The following is a 17233-nucleotide window of genomic DNA, read 5'->3' on the forward strand; positions in this document are numbered from 1 at the left end:
GGAGCAATTAAGGCAATGACAAAGAAGGAAATCTCGTTAAGTATTTCAATGCTATAGGAAATAGTATTCGCTTTCAACATGGGATTATCGTGTTAAAAGGTTTCTTACATCGATCTTATCTCTACTTTTTATATCAAAAGAAAATAGAATGGCACTATTAAGGGGGGGGGGGGTAGAAGCATAAATCCGTCAGATTAACAGCCATTATATTCGGAAACAGTGTGTATTAGGGAACTAACGCGTGCTGTTATTCTGTTTTTTTATGTTTCCTTCAGAAGAGCTGTAATTTACTAGTGGTACAATGTTTTTTTTTTTGGGGGGGGGGTGTTTTGGCTCTAGCTGAGTAGCTGTAAAACTTTTTTAAAATCCAAAACCTCCTAAAGGCAACCAACTTTTTCCTGCAATCAGGTATTACAGGACAAAAAAACTTCCACACAAAACTGTAGAAATTTATAAATAAAAAGTCGTTCGAGAACATGGCAAAAAAAGATTTAATTGCAAAACAATACCTTAGTTGTTCTTTGTTCATTTGAACAATGCTTAAGTGTCTAATCAAATTGCTGAATTGCCGATCATGCTAACTAATTTTTCATGCGGAAATGGTAAGACCACTTTCTCGCTTCCTTAAAAGAGCTTCTTTCAAAACCTTAAACCGCTCTTCGATATTCTTTATCAACAAAACCTTGCTGATTCTCCTTTTGAGAAAGTAAGTCTCATTCACAATGAGATGTCGCCACTCATACCAAATAAACAATTAATACTGATTTGAGTCATTCATATTTCAATACATTTTTCAACCGCCTGAAATATTCTATAAGAAAAAATTCTGATTGGCTCAAATCAATGCAAGCTAAATCTCGGACTTGTCGAAAATCTTATAGCGAATGGCTCGTTTACAATTTGAAAAATATGTTTTTCCAACTGAAAATAACGAAAAGCGTATAACTTAAAACGAATAAATTTTGCATAAAATATGATAAGAGTTCCATTTTCAACACCTAGCTCTTAACGCTTAAAAGTTTTTAGTATTTTTAAAAACGCTTCTTAATGTTCTAACTAAACAACCTTTGCGTTTCAGGAGTCGTTCTTAAAAAGGGTAACGGATTCAAACTTTAGAGAGAAGACCCAGTTGTTCAGCAGGGGGCAACTCTCCTCACATACGTAATAATTTTGCTAGTTTGAAGTTTTTATGTTGCTCCTTACTTTCAGTTGTAAAAACATGTATTTTTATTCTAATTTCTGATCATTTTTTAAGTTATGCCTAAAATTTGGCTCCACATCCACGGAAAAATCTGCCTCCCCACAGGAATATTTACTATGCGATTCAATCCCATTGAAAATTTACTCCGGACATTGCATTGAACCGCTGCAAGTGTAAAATTGAGTCGGATATGAGAGAAGAAGCCATATAAAAAGAACTTCGTATCAGAATTCTGGCAAATTCCCCCACGGTAAAATTGCCCTTGAGAAGTTCACCCATTGGAAACTTCCCTCCACACGAAAAATTATTCTCGTGGAAAATTCCCCAGCAGAAAATCGCCCCCCCCCCCTGAAAAATATATGAATACTTCCTAATAACAAACATAATGCGTACGAGATTGGCCAAACTTTAAAACTTGAAAGCCTTTCTTCAGGGGACCTGGAGCGTGATCAAATGATTTTCAGGAAAAAGGGCGTAGAAGGGGGCCTAGATGCCCTAAATCTTTTTGGTCACTTAAAAAGACCACAGTAGCTATTATTATTTTTAGAATGATCCCTATCCTAATATTTTAGGACTGATGATATAATTACCCCTTGGAGAGGGGGAAAATAAAGATACGTACGTGATCTTTCTTCTGGAATAAAAAAAATACTAGTGTTAAGTAGGAGCTTGTAACGTCTACAATATGCTTTTCTGATTCAATGAATCGGATGTTTTATTTTCATTCAGATTCTCTAATTTTTTAGGGGTGTTTACCCTTTTTTCTGCAAATATTTTCAGGCTCATAGTGTTTGAAGGGTAACACTAAACTTAATAAAACTTAAATATTTGGAATCAGCATAATAAGCAAAATCTTTCTCTGTATCTATTGGTATTAAAATTCAGTTTTTAGAGTTTTGGTAGCAAATGTCTGCTATTGAGCCGCATCACTCCTTACTCAGTTCATTACCATGAACTAATTGATTTTTGTTATGTTTTGTTTTATTTTTGCTAATCCTCAAACTATTTAAATTCTCTGGAGCACCAAGCAGAAGACAAACTGCATTTTTATCTACCAGGAAATACAAAGGCAATAATTGTACATTTTTAGAGAGCCCTTAGGCGCAAAAACAAAAAGCAGTGTTTTGACAAAGATCATTTATAAATTGCAAAGAACTGTCACATAAAACTTTCATGTACAAATAAATTTAAAGCAAGACTAAACATTAAACTGCACCGACAATTTGAAAATCATAAAAGATAAGAAGAAACAATAAATACATAAAAAAATTGCGAATAAAACTACTTCTTGAACTTTTGCAGAATCTTATAAACTCTTTCAAACTCATGGTAGATTTCTTGTCTACTTTTGGCATCTGAAAAAAAAAAGAGAAACAAAGTTATTAGTAAAAAGAAGCTAAGGAGCTTGTACCCGACAAAATATGTGGAAAGATATGTGTTTATATTTCAAAATTTGCTTGCTGATATTTGCAAACGACTTTAGTTGATTATAACATTAGAACAGTATGCTTATTTAACAGTGTTTCCGCTTTAATTACTTCTTTTTTAGAAATGAGTTAAAACCAACTTACCCCAAAAAACGTTTTCCAAACAAAAGTAATGGCATCTTAGATTTGCAGATATAGAAACGTATGTTACTTAAAACTCAGAGACACAGAGACACAGAGACACAGAGACACAGAGACACAGAGACACAGAGACACAGAGACACAGAGACACAGAGACACAGAGACACAGAGACACAGAGACACAGAGACACAGAGACACAGAGACACAGAGACACAGAGACACAGAGACACAGAGACACAGAGACACAGAGACACAGAGACACAGAGACACAGAGACACAGAGACACAGAGACACAGAGACACAGAGACACAGAGACACAGAGACACAGAGACACAGAGACACAGAGACACAGAGACACAGAGACACAGAGACACAGAGACACAGAGACACACAGAGACAGAGACACACAGACACAGAGACACAGAGACACAGAGACACAGAGACACAGAGACACAGAGACACAGACACACACACACACACACACACACACACACACACACACACACACACACACACACACACACACACACACACACACACACACACACACACACACACACACACACACACACACACACACACACACACACACACACACACACACACACACACACACACACACACACACACACACACACACACACACACACACACACACACACACACACACACACACACACACACACACACACACACACACACACACACACACACACACACACACACACACACACACACACACACACACACACACACACACACACACACACACACACACACACACACACACACACACACACACACACACACACACACACACACACACACACACACACACACACACACACACACACACACACACACACACACACACACACACACACACACACACACACACACACACACACACACACACACACACACACACACACACACACACACACACACACACACACACACACACACACACACACACACACACACACACACACACACACACACACACACACACACACACACACACACACACACACACACACACACACACACACACACACACACACACACACACACACACACACACACACACACACACACACACACACACACACACACACACACACACACACACACACACACACACACACACACACACACACACACACACACACACACACACACACACACACACACACACACACACACACACACACACACACACACACACACACACACACACACACACACACACACACACACACACACACACACACACACACACACACACACACACACACACACACACACACACACACACACACACACACACACACACACACACACACACACACACACACACACACACACACACACACACACACACACACACACACACACACACACACACACACACACACACACACACACACACACACACACACACACACACACACACACACACACACACACACACACACACACACACACACACACACACACACACACACACACACACACACACACACACACACACACACACACACACACACACACACACACACACACACACACACACACACACACACACACACACACACACACACACACACACACACACACACACACACACACACACACACACACACACACACACACACACACACACACACACACACACACACACACACACACACACACACACACACACACACACACACACACACACACACACACACACACACACACACACACACACACACACACACACACACACACACACACACACACACACACACACACACACACACACACACACACACACACACACACACACACACACACACACACACACACACACACACACACACACACACACACACACACACACACACACACACACACACACACACACACACACACACACACACACACACACACACACACACACACACACACACACACACACACACACACACACACACACACACACACACACACACACACACACACACACACACACACACACACACACACACACACACACACACACACACACACACACACACACACACACACACACACACACACACACACACACACACACACACACACACACACACACACACACACACACACACACACACACACACACACACACACACACACACACACACACACACACACACACACACACACACACACACAGTTGAAGAAAATTACCTGCAAATGCAGGTTTTTTTCATGTAGAAGCATAAGCGAGGAAGAAATTCAGAAATCTTTCAGCGATTATTGGGAGCTTGGAAGACTACAGGGGAATATGCATACACAAAAACAGTTCATACTGCCGCATGTTGTGAAACGCTCAACTAAGAGAAAGATGGGAGAGACAAATAGGCGAACAAGTACATTCAATTATTTTCTAACAGTCACAGGTGAAAAGAAAAGGGTGTGCAAAGCCTTTTTTCTTGGTGCCCTAGGGCTCGGAGAAAAGTTTGTCAGAAACTGTGTTATGAATACCTCTGGGGCAGGCACTGCTTCTTCAGATAAGAGGGCTGAGACAAGCCCCCAGAACTTCAAAAAAAAGGGTAACTCACAAACAAATTGATTTTATCAGAAAGCACATTGAAAGTTTCCCTGCAGTCGATTCCCATTACTGTCGAGCAAATTCAACCAGGCTGTATTTGGATGTGCAACTTAACTTGTCTAAGCTGTACAGACTGTATCTCGAAAAGTGTGTCGAAGAAAGAAGAAGACCAGCATCAAGAAAAGTGTACATTAAAGTGTTCTAAACAATGAACAGATCTTTTCATGTTCCCAAGAAAGATCAGTGTCCAGTTTGCACTAGGTGGAACTTTTTGCTGCCTGCAGAAAAGAAGGTGAAAAAGCAAATTATGATGCACATCTTCCTAGGGCTAAAAGGGCAAGAGAATTGAAAAATGAAATAAAGGAAAAAATAAATCAGTGTGAAGAAGGCTTTGAGTCAGCAAAGCTTTACAATGTTGACTTGCAGAAAGTGCTTGAGACACCGAAGTCGGAGGCTGGACCAATTTTCTATAAGCGCAAACTGGCCATCTACAATCTAACTGTGTACGACCTCAACTCAAGGGAAGGTATTTGCAATTTGTGGGACCAGACCTATGGCAAGAGGGGTTCAAATGAAACTTGTACAGTTCTGTTCAACCTAATGAAAACAAATGGTGACGTGAGAAAGTTCTATTTTGTGACCGATTGTTGTGGGGGACAGTTTAGGAACCAGTTCATGGTCGCTATGTATGTGTTTTCGATAATGACCCTGCCAAATGTCCAGGAAATAAACCATATTTTTCTAGAATCTGGGCATACGCAGCAAGAGGGAGATACAATGCACGCTTGCATTGAACGGGCTGCCAAGAACGTGCCAGTTTTTACCATCGAGGGTTGGCGGACCATCTGCCTTCTAGCACGGATCAACCCTTTTCCGTACATTGTGAATGTTATTGACGATCATAAGTACTGGTCGGACTTTCACCAGCTTGGAGAAGATCTGATAAAGAACAAGAAAAAGTCAACCGACCGTACTACTGTTCTTTGGAACAAGATCAAGTACATTCGTGTCTGCAAAGACGCTCCCAGATTGGTTTATTTCAAGTATGATTTTGAATCGAACTTTAAGTCGTTTGATATTAGAATGGGAAGTGGAAACGCCTCTGAGTCCGAACTGCAGCTCAAGAAAGCTTATCCAAAGCGTCTGCCTCTTGCTGCTGCCAAATACTAGTCTATTATGTGTAGGTTAGGTTAACCTAACCTATATGACTTTTGAATAAAGATTCTAAGCGTTGGAGCTATTAGCAGAGCCCAAAAAATAAAACAAATATAAGAAAATTAGCAAATAATATATTTTTATTGAAATAATGGTGTATGAAACATCACCATAAAAATGAATACTTTGAATCCATACCATAAAAATACTTCAGTATGTTTTCTCTTGATATGTCATATATTCCATTTTGTGGGTGTACACAAAGTATGATAATGCTTGTGAGATGGTGCTGTTTGTTAGCCATTGAGTGTCAAAGGATGGAAATGGCCATGGAACATCGTAATCTAACAATGAAATGGCAAGTTTCCGCTATCCAAATAAAAACAGTGGTCATTTTTAGTTTATAAAGTTATTTTTGTGGGGGAAAAGGTTAAAAACGTTTAAGTGTGTTAATGTGCATAAGAGAGTGTCATCAGGATAGTATATTTTGCTACGCTGGCTTCAATTGCCAGGAAAATTTTTGCGGCTTTAATAAATCAAATGTTTTTGAGAATTAAAGAAATAAATATCAGCATATGTATATTAAACTGACAATGCCCATTTTCTTGTACTTTTTTCGGTAAAGTGCAACTTATTTTATGGCCTTCGGAAGGCATAGGGGTTAAAATCCTTACTCATGCTAGCTTCTTCTTGTTTTGGGTTTGGATCTGTTATTTATGGAAATTTCTGTTCGTTTTGGGTTTCATAAGCTTGATGAGGGGGATTGGTGGTAGTTTTGTCCTTGGTAGATCATTCGATTCTATTTTTGTTCAATTTTAGTTAAATGAAGTTTTTTACTTTTCTTTGAGACATAGACATAGACATATGCATTTTTATTTTCATCCAAAACATATAAAATAAACAAACAATTTACCATTAACGGCCACTCTTAAGACAAAATTGTCCTGACTGTGGCCGCAATTCTAACCACCGGGAATCTGCTAAATCATTTCTTCATTTCATTCCCCCACCCAAAAATAAATCCTTAGGGGGGGGGGGTAAGAAAAACAAATAAATAATTTTAAATAGTAAATAAATAAATACCCTTTCCTCTTATCACACCTCTTTCCTATTTAAAAAATGGAATTTAACCGTTCTCTTGAATGATGCCAGACTTACTTCCACTCTGACCGATTCTGGAAGGTCATTCCAGACACTGACACCTATGTTCCTGAGAACAAATCCTGCTCTTGTTGTATTTCTTCTCTCGTGAGTCAAATACTCCGAATTCCGGGTAAAATAAGGGTGATAAAACGAATTAGTTTAAAAAAAAAATCATAAAAGTGTTCAGGGCTTAACTTATTTACACTTTGAAAAACAATAATTGCTAGCTGGTGATCACGTAGCTCGCTTATATTCAAAATATCATTATTTCTAAAACACTCCGCAGTATTCTGAAAGTTTTGAAATTCTGCTATGAGACGCAGTGCTTTGTTTTGTATTATTTGGGTTCTTTTATAATTTCTCACGAAATTACTTGCCCAAACAGAACAACCGTGCGTGATGTAAGGGTGAATAATAGCACTGTATAACAATTTGACAACTGCTACCGGGAACACTTTTTTCAGCCTCCTCATCACTCCCAATCCTCTAGCTGCTTTTGCTGACACTATTTCACCCTGCTTCTTCCAAGACAAATTACAATCAATAGAACATCTCCAGAGACTTTCATATAACATCTCCTTCTCAGGAAATAACAATTTCCTGAGATTTTTAGCTTTGAGAAAGTTATTTTGTGGAAAAAATTTTATTGATTACTGCTAATGAAAAATAAACAGAAATTAATTTAATTTTTTTCCATAAACCATGTTTTCCAACGAAAAGTAGAGCTAGATTAAGCCAAAAATGGGTAGAAATAAATTCAAATAATTTTTTTTCTATTTATTAATTGTGAATTGTGGTAGTTTCACACTTGCAAAATAAGAAAACTAACTTGTAAAATTTGACAACGCTTTCACCCGCAAAAACTCAAATAATAAGAATTTATTGGTTCAACCCAAAGTCAACTATGCTTTCAAAGGAGGTAAACCTTCTTAAACTTTTCGTGGCGATATGTTTTAAACTTATTTTTCATGATTTTTCACCAATATTTTTGTCTTCATTTTTTTTTATTTGGCGGCCGTTACTGCCAAAAGTGGTAGAAGTTAATGTGGAACTTTTTTCAACAAAATGGATTTGCGCTTTTTTTTAAGTTTTTAACTTACTTATGGCATATAAATTCCTCTTTATCCCTTTCCTTAGGGCTTCTCAACGGAAATAAAATAACACAACTTAAACAAAATTCTCAAATTTGGGAAACCCGATTTTCTGAGGAAGGGAGGGTGTGTTATTTTCTGCAGGGATTATTCTTCGGAGGGTATTCTCTGGGGGATTATGTTTCACGGAGGGTATTTTCCGATGTAGGGTCGGTATTTTTCACGGGGTATTCTCCAGGGGGGAGGGTATATTCCACTTGGAGTATTTCTGGGGGTGGTGGTAAACGACTATAGCCAGTACCCTATTTTAAAAATGAGGCAAATTTTCTCAGGCTTGTAACTTTTGATGGGTAACACTAAGCTGGATTAACCTTACATATTATGAATTAATATAATAAGCTAATTTTTTGGTGTATCTATTGATATTTAAATTCTGCTTTCTGGATTTTTGGTTACTATTGAGTCGAGTCACTCCTTACTTACACTTCTTCACCATGAACTGTTGGACTAGAATAAGTCCAGGTTGACTAATCCCAGTCATTTTTTTTATAGGCCAATACAATATTTTACTATTTCAACCTTTCTGCTGTTTCCAACTGAAACCCCTTTAAATATTAAAACTAAAGTACAGATGAGTGAAAAATATTAAATAGCATACAGACAAAAAAAAAGAAAAGAAAAACTCACTGCAAATCCTGACTTCACCACTGGCTTTAATTCTTTGGGCCGCTCCAGTAATTTCGTAATCTTGACTTTCTGATTTTATTTTTCGGACCAAATTTTTGAACCAACAATCAAACTCTCCTTCTGAGTCTGAGTCTGAGTTTTTTTCCGAAAATTCTTGACTTTTGGATTTTTTGGATTTCAACTTTTTGACGTTCGATTTAGCAAGTTTAAACTCATACAACTCAGGAGCAATATCAGCATCAAACCTAAAAATGATAAGTAGATAGTATGTGAAACAGAAGGGAAAAAGTGAGTTTCATATATGATTTTGAGCCAAATCGCAAAACACAATCAAAACCACAAAAGAAGAAAGTAGAGAAAAACGTATGAGAGAAACAGGAGGGGGAAGTAGAGAGCAACACATAAGGGAGGAAGGAGGGTGAAGCATAAAGCTAAAATAAAACAATTGAGCACTAGTGGTAATGTATCAAATCCTACAACAGAACTATTAAGATTCTATAATCTTGAAGTTTCATTATAATTCTAATTCAAGTGTCATTCGCAATATAACCAAACATTAGAATAAAGCCATGGACGTCTCTCCTCTTCTTCTTATGTCATCTATCAAGAAGAAGATCAACTGAACCTTTTCTCTAGAGCATATATTTGACTATAAAAATTCAAGCTGTCTTAATGGGTAGTATTTTGATGGTTTTTCTAAACTTTGAAAATAAGAAATCACCAAAATTAGTGAGATGGTAGGAAACCAGCCATCCTTTTTTTAATTAAGGACATTGAAAATGAAATTCAATTGTTCGAATTAGTTCAATGAAACTTGCACAACCCTATAGACAGATAGATAGATATATAGATTAGTGTATTTCAAAAGCCCATGGGCCATACACACACAAAAATATAGATTAATAACAAACAATCAAGGAAATTAAGCAACAATAAAAATTATAAACACGTGCAGAAATAAAATACAACGCGAAAATACGTAATCTAACAACAAAAGAAATTAATCATATACACTTTTTCTTCTTACTAAGGATTTATCTATATACACTCCCACTCGAAAAATTATAGCTGGGCTACTATTTTGCAGAATATCCATAAAAATTAATTCCATGGAAATAATTTTCCCGTAAATCAAAGAGCACCGGGCATTCTGGAGAAAATAATCCAAGTCTTCCACCTCGTGTTTACAAAGGGGAAAAACATAACGCCTATCAGGACCAACTATCATTTTTTTTTTTTGAACATTTTTGCCTGTTCTGGATTGGAAGACAATTTGCTCTAAGCTGAATCCAAGGACATAGAATCATAGGGGGTAAATTAAATTTAAAATAAACCTCCTCTTAGAAACCAGCTTTTGCCTGATTATAATGTTGTAGAGTTGTAGAATCTAAAACAAGTCCTTGCTAATGCTGAATTTCCTGACTGTCTAATAAAAATAGTACCTACCTGGCTTTCTAAATATGTGTGTACATCACTAGAACAAAGACCAGTATTCCATAAGTAAGGCATTCCTACTTTTTCTAGTAATGATTGAATTTGGGATTACCACGGGGTTCTTAAACCACTTTTCAACTTCAGATCATATGCCACTCTTCCTAGTCTATCTTCATTACTCCTAGTTAACTTCAACCAGAATATAAACATTAAAATATACCTATATAGCTTTAAAGAAAACAGGCCCACATCACCTTTCAGAATCTGTGAATGAGTTGTCTGATGTAGACCAAACACTCTTTTATAATACTGGAGCTGAAGAGGCTCCAGTTACTGCATCGTTTCTCCACCCTATATCTCTGCTCCAAAATCTATCGCGAGTAAAATTTTGTATTAAATGTTCTTTTATGTATTTTTGGGTTTTTAATCCCCTTTATCGTCGGGTTTCTAAAAACTGCAGACATGACCACTCTACCTCTCTCAATTATCTCATCAACACGACTCTTTAGGCTTCCATTTTCCGATAAGGTAAAGCCTAAATATTTTATTCTTTTACTTATAATTAGTTCCTTTTTATTAAATTTAAATCTATACTTTTCTTCGCCACCTACACTCCTTTTTCAAAAATAACTACTCAGCTTTTTTCAGTGTTCAGCCTTAAATTTTTATCTGCAAATATTCCTCTATGAGATTTGAAAGCGTCTGTAGATCTTGCAGTTTATTAGCCACCAAAGCAATATCATCTGCAAATAATCAAAGAGATAGTTTTTGGGTCCCTAGGCTAACTTTCGGACCCCATCTTTTCTCTAGAAAGTTAAAAACATCATATATATAAATAATAAACAACTTCGGAGAAAAGGTGCCACCGTGTTTTACTCGCAGCTTAATAACAAAAAGCTTCGAAAACCTATTACTAACTTATGCGATTTCACTCACGCAATTATAAATGATCACTATCAAACTAACAAATAAACGAGGAAGGCCACTTCTTAGCAGGGCTTCTTTCAATAACTCTCTGTAGACACTATCGAAAGCCTTATGTAGGTCCAGAAATCCCACATAAAGACAAGTTTTTCTCTTTCCATTTCTATCTAACAATGCCTTCAAAATAAAGACATTATCCTTCGTCCCATACCCTATCCTGAAACCTCCTTGTTCCTTATGTATTAAATTATTTTTATTTAACCAGTTGGAAAGCCTCGAATCTAATATTTTCTCCAATACCTTACTTAAAGCAGGGACAAGCGCAATTAAACGATAATTCTCAAAAGCCTTCGGATTTACTCTCTTAAAAAGTGGTATAAACAATGATGTCTTCCAAGCGCTTGGCCATTGCCCTGACTTTAACACCTTATTACAAAGAAGAACAATTATCGGAATTAAAATGGAAAGAAAATTCTTAAATAACTTTATTGGTGTACCATCAACACCCGCAGCAGTATAGCCTTTAAAATTATTAAATACCAACTTTATCTCTTGGCCATTCACATTACCCACTAAATCATAATCATGTTCCCTCATAGGACAATTAACCATCTCTGGGGTATGCACTACCTCCTGAAGATCAGCACAATCACCTTCCAATTTTTTTAGGTAATCAGGTTATGAATCAGCTTCTAGAACAGGCTAGGTATTAAATTTTCCCTTTCTACTGTCATTCCTATTATGGCCACAAAACTTCTTTATATATACATTTTTTTTTAATTATTAGCAATTTCCAGTTTTTTCTTATTCCCATACTCTTTTCTCCTTTTTTATTAAACCTATATATTCTCTTCTCTTATCTTCATATTTAGCCAATCTCAAACTTTGATCTTCCGTGCTTTCACATTCATTCAAGTGATTTAGTAAATATTTCACTTCTCCTTTCATTAAATTGAAATCCAAATCAAAATACCGATCATTCTTTCTTAATTTTTCTGTCAGGCCACAAGATTCTGCACAACAGCCCATTGTTTCATTTAACTGCATAATTACACTATGTGCATCATTTTCATTGTTTTCTAACTCTCTCAACTTATTTTTTAAATGTGACTCCAAGAGCTCCCTTTTAAATGCCTCAATATCTTTATCTGTTAGATCATACCTTATTCATTTTTTTAAACCTACTTTTCTATAAACCATATTGTAGAAATTTTTCACTCGTGGACCGCGGCCCAAAAACTGCCCAATCTTTACCTCAAGTTTATTAGCTCTATGGTCAGATCTAACTAAACCTAATACTCCCATATTAATTGATTCAGGTAAAAATGCGTATTAATTAGCGCATAATCTACTTGGATTAACACTTGGAGTTGGACCCGTAAGGCAAGTAAACTCAGCCCTACCCTTATCATTCCCAAACCTACCATTTGCAATCATCAGACCATGTTCCCCACAAAACACAAGGAGCTTTCTTACCCATAGATTTATTTTTGTTTTTTCATCCTTGTTCCTTCGTGGTATTCTATAAAAAATTGGGACAAAATCACCTAAATCTGGGATCAACACATCTGAGATCTCAGCCTCCATGTCAGAAAAAGCATTGAAATCCCCCATCAACACACACTCCATATCTCTATAACTTTCTTGTGTTAAAGATAATCTTTCTTATAAAATTTCCCAAGTATTTTCTCGATTATAGGAACTCAAATTTAACCCACCCAAAATAAATTGCTTTCCATATTTAAAACGAATATACGGCCCAAGTAAGTTTTCAGATCTACTATTAATTCTCCTATAACCTTCAATAGCAGATGTTTTAACCAAAACCAAAATGCCACCATAATGCCTATTATTTCTTGATACATTACCCACAATCTGTTCTACCAAATGCCCGGGGAGAGGTAATACAGGAGAGTAATCACATCAAACGAAATTAAATCGTCATATAAATAGGTCAACTTATCATATAATCCTTGTATATTCTATGACACTAGACTCAGCATATGGCCCTCTATTTCCTATGTATGTACACCTTTTGTCAGCACGTTAACATCACTAGCCTTTGGTTGAAATTACTCGTTGCTAGTTTTAGTCCAGGAAAAGGCAACATGATAATGCTCAAGACTGCGGTTATTTGTGTCCGTTAACAAACTTCGGTGTTTATTTTCATAAAAATAACGTGAAAAACCACCCCGATGTCTTTGATTTAACTTCTTTCTTGGCGAATAGCTTCCTTTGGGTGCTACATTACGAGCACCTGGTCGATGCAGGTCTTTAGGGCTGACAATAGCGCTAGTAGGTCTTTTAGCTGTCGATAATACCTGAGGAGTGTTGGTTGATGGTACCAATGTCTCAATATCACTATCACTGGCATCACTATCTAGCATCATTGGAACATTACTGGGATTATTTGGGAGCCTAGCACTAAAGGGTGGACCATGATTTTGTACTGGCTGCAATTTACGCTTAATCTCGACAGTGGAATTTCCGTCATACCTGAATATTTGGCCTTGGAAAAACAATTTGTCACCTTGTAACTTTCCATATGGTCGTCATTTTGCACAAGAGTCAACATTTCCTTTAAGTGTTTACGGGCCTCCCTTTGTACAGCTGTGTAATCCGGAGCCACCAATAGACCGAACCTTCTTAATACAGAGATCTTTCTTAAAATATAGTCTCTGATTTCAACTGAGTTTAGCTTTACTACTATTGGCCTTGATTTCAATAAAAAAAAGTCTCGTATATCACCTCGGTTTCTTTCGAGAGACGGCATAATACAGTTTAATAATCCCGTTATTTCTTTGCTTCAGAGAATAATCGCCGAGGTGTTGAGGAGCATAATTATAGATGATCAAATTCGTTCTTTTCTGCTCAGACTCGAGCTGGTTGGCTCGTTCATAAAAGACTGCTAGGCTGGATTCCATATTTTCAAGCTTTCTTTTAATTTCTTTATTCGTCTTAACATTGTTAGATAACTGCGTAATAATGCTATTTAACTACTTGTACGGCAACAATACTATCCGTAAGTTCAGGAATCGTTTTATCTTTCTGCGAAAGCGCCGGTGATAAACCCAGTTTAAAATTAATTTCTTGCAAAAACTGGGCGCTTTGCATTTTCTCGGTCTCTTGTGTTTGGTTTGTCATTTTCATCCTTATAAACTTATCAGTGTGCAAAATGTAAACCCTTGTCACTCCTTGATTTGATCCAATATCGTTACTTAGCAATAAGACTTTTTTTTCACCATTCAAAAAAATACACAATATTGGGACAAAGCCACATAGGTGAAAAAAGATATTTCAATCTTGGTGTAACTAGTTGGTTACACAATCTGTCCAAATTTAAGCATTGATTTTATCCAAAAGAAATGAAAAACTCGTTTTGTTGTTAACTCCTTGAACTCCAAATGAACACTGAATGAACTCTTATATACTCTAAAAAACAGAAAGCTGTGTTTCAGCCTCAGAGGGCCTGGTACTGCAGTGAGTTGTTAGCAGTGGTAGTAATATGTAATTGAGAATTTAATTTTTAATAAGAAAACCTCCGTATGGTCTGGAATTTTTTCCAAAAACAGAACAAGGAGAGCTACTCGAGGAGATTCCTATAGAAAGGCAATATCTTCCAATTAATCGAAACGAATTTATCAACGCGCTAAAATGACTATTACTAATCAATTAGCTTGGTTAATTGATCTGAATGTAAAGAGCATTGAATGTGTGTTTGATTTGAAAAATATTTAATGGAATTATGTAATAAAATTTATCAGTAATAAATGTTGATCAATAAGAAACAATTATTGTTTACAAGACAGTAGGGTAGTCTCCAAAAGATATACTTTCAAATAACAAGAGATGTTTCAATAAACATCTTGATGAGCAGAGGAAAGGCTAATAGGATGCAATGATTTTAGGATGTAATGATTCTCCTTATTAAAAAATATTTGAAAAGCCTATTATTGAAAGGTTTTTTTCAATTCAATTCAATGAATTTATCTCAGCAATTAAATTATAGTTTCAATTTAAAAGATGTGGAATCTTCTGTTCCAGCCAAATGAAGAAGCTAAATCACCAAATTTTTAATTAGGCAGAACTAGTGTGATAAAACTACCGAATCCACATAATTTGGATAGTGAATGGGAATCAAACACATGCGTTAAATAATGCTATATGGAAGTAGATGGAAAATTAATATTAGAAATGGGTATCGTGGCTTCTCTACAATGCCCGTTTCCACCAAAACTTTATGTTCGGCGAAAATTTTACCGAATCTAAAAAACAATAGGGGGCTCTGCATCCCCCTTGGGACGCCACTGCTCACAGGATGACCAGCGTTCCAATGTGTACAAACATTATGGACATGCATCATTTGGTTTTGTTTCGATTAGTATGTCAATAAACTGACTAAATGCCTTGGAACCACGACACGTAAGTCTCAGACAATATTCCTACTGACTCATTTTTCATTATAGTGTCAATCATTTTTTAGTGAAGATTCTCTTCTGCATTCACAATCTTGGAAAATTATCATCTAGAAATAACCACTTTTCCAAAGTAACAAAATTTTATATAATTTTCTGTTTGTCCACTTAATTTATTTTTAATCTTGACACTCTCACAACCGATTATAGACTAACAAAGAATGAATATTATTTATACCTTTACATCACCATGCTACAGCAAGGATATTGGATTAAGCTAGTCTCTACTGTCATTTAGGGATAGGAGCGGTAACAATCATCTTTACACAGATTACAATTTTGGCACCTAGACAAGATATGGTGCATGACATTGGTAAATGGGTGTGCTTTGCTTCTTTTTACGTTTCGTTGAAGGCTAATAGCAGAAGGATGACGATAAGACTTATCAAGTGGTAATATGTTACCAGCAGCAGTAGTAAGAATTTTGCCTTCGCCATCAGCTAATTGTTTTATGTTTGCGTTCTCTTTCTTCAATAACTTCTCTGGTGATGCTACTCTTACATATCGACCTCTATAAAACTTAAATTTTCGCGATACCCCAGAGAAATTTACCTCCTTATTGCCATGACAATAAATACATACATGTCCAATAGCGTTACCACTAGCAATTGTTTCATAATTCATAACATTTTTCTCTCTCGGTATTCAATACTGCTGCAACGATAACATGTATACATGTCTTCTTGAAATATTTCATCTTTACTTAAGAAAAATAAGATGTAGATGTTTATCCTTCCGATGCACGAATAAAACCGAAGCAAATCGTCAGATCTAACTAGTCACGCAAGTTTACGTCACCCTCAATAAATTTAATATGTCACACAACTTCTATGAATTAACAAGCACCTGCATCTGGAAGAAAATTAATAGCACCTGCGTCTTGAGGGAATCATAGTTAAACTTATTCGTGATTAATAATCTAGCAGAAAAGAGAGGTGGCTTTGTGTGTCGCAGAATCCAAAGGGTGGAC

The 17233-nt window shown here is 36.6% G+C and overlaps 1 long non-coding RNA gene across 1 annotated transcript; it reads right to left on the reverse strand.

The window, feature by feature from the left end:
- Positions 1-2323: 2323 nt before the first annotated feature.
- Positions 2324-12522, reverse strand: LOC136036333 (uncharacterized). The gene is made up of 2 exons (XR_010619705.1): positions 9431-12522; positions 2324-2556 (listed from the first exon to the last, which is right to left on the reverse strand). It is a non-coding gene; the product is annotated as an uncharacterized LOC136036333 (long non-coding RNA).
- Between the last annotated feature and the right edge of the window lie 4711 nt (positions 12523-17233).

Source organism: Artemia franciscana, chromosome 15 (assembly GCF_032884065.1).
Source record: "Artemia franciscana chromosome 15, ASM3288406v1, whole genome shotgun sequence".
Taxonomy (NCBI): Eukaryota; Metazoa; Arthropoda; class Branchiopoda; order Anostraca; family Artemiidae; genus Artemia; species Artemia franciscana.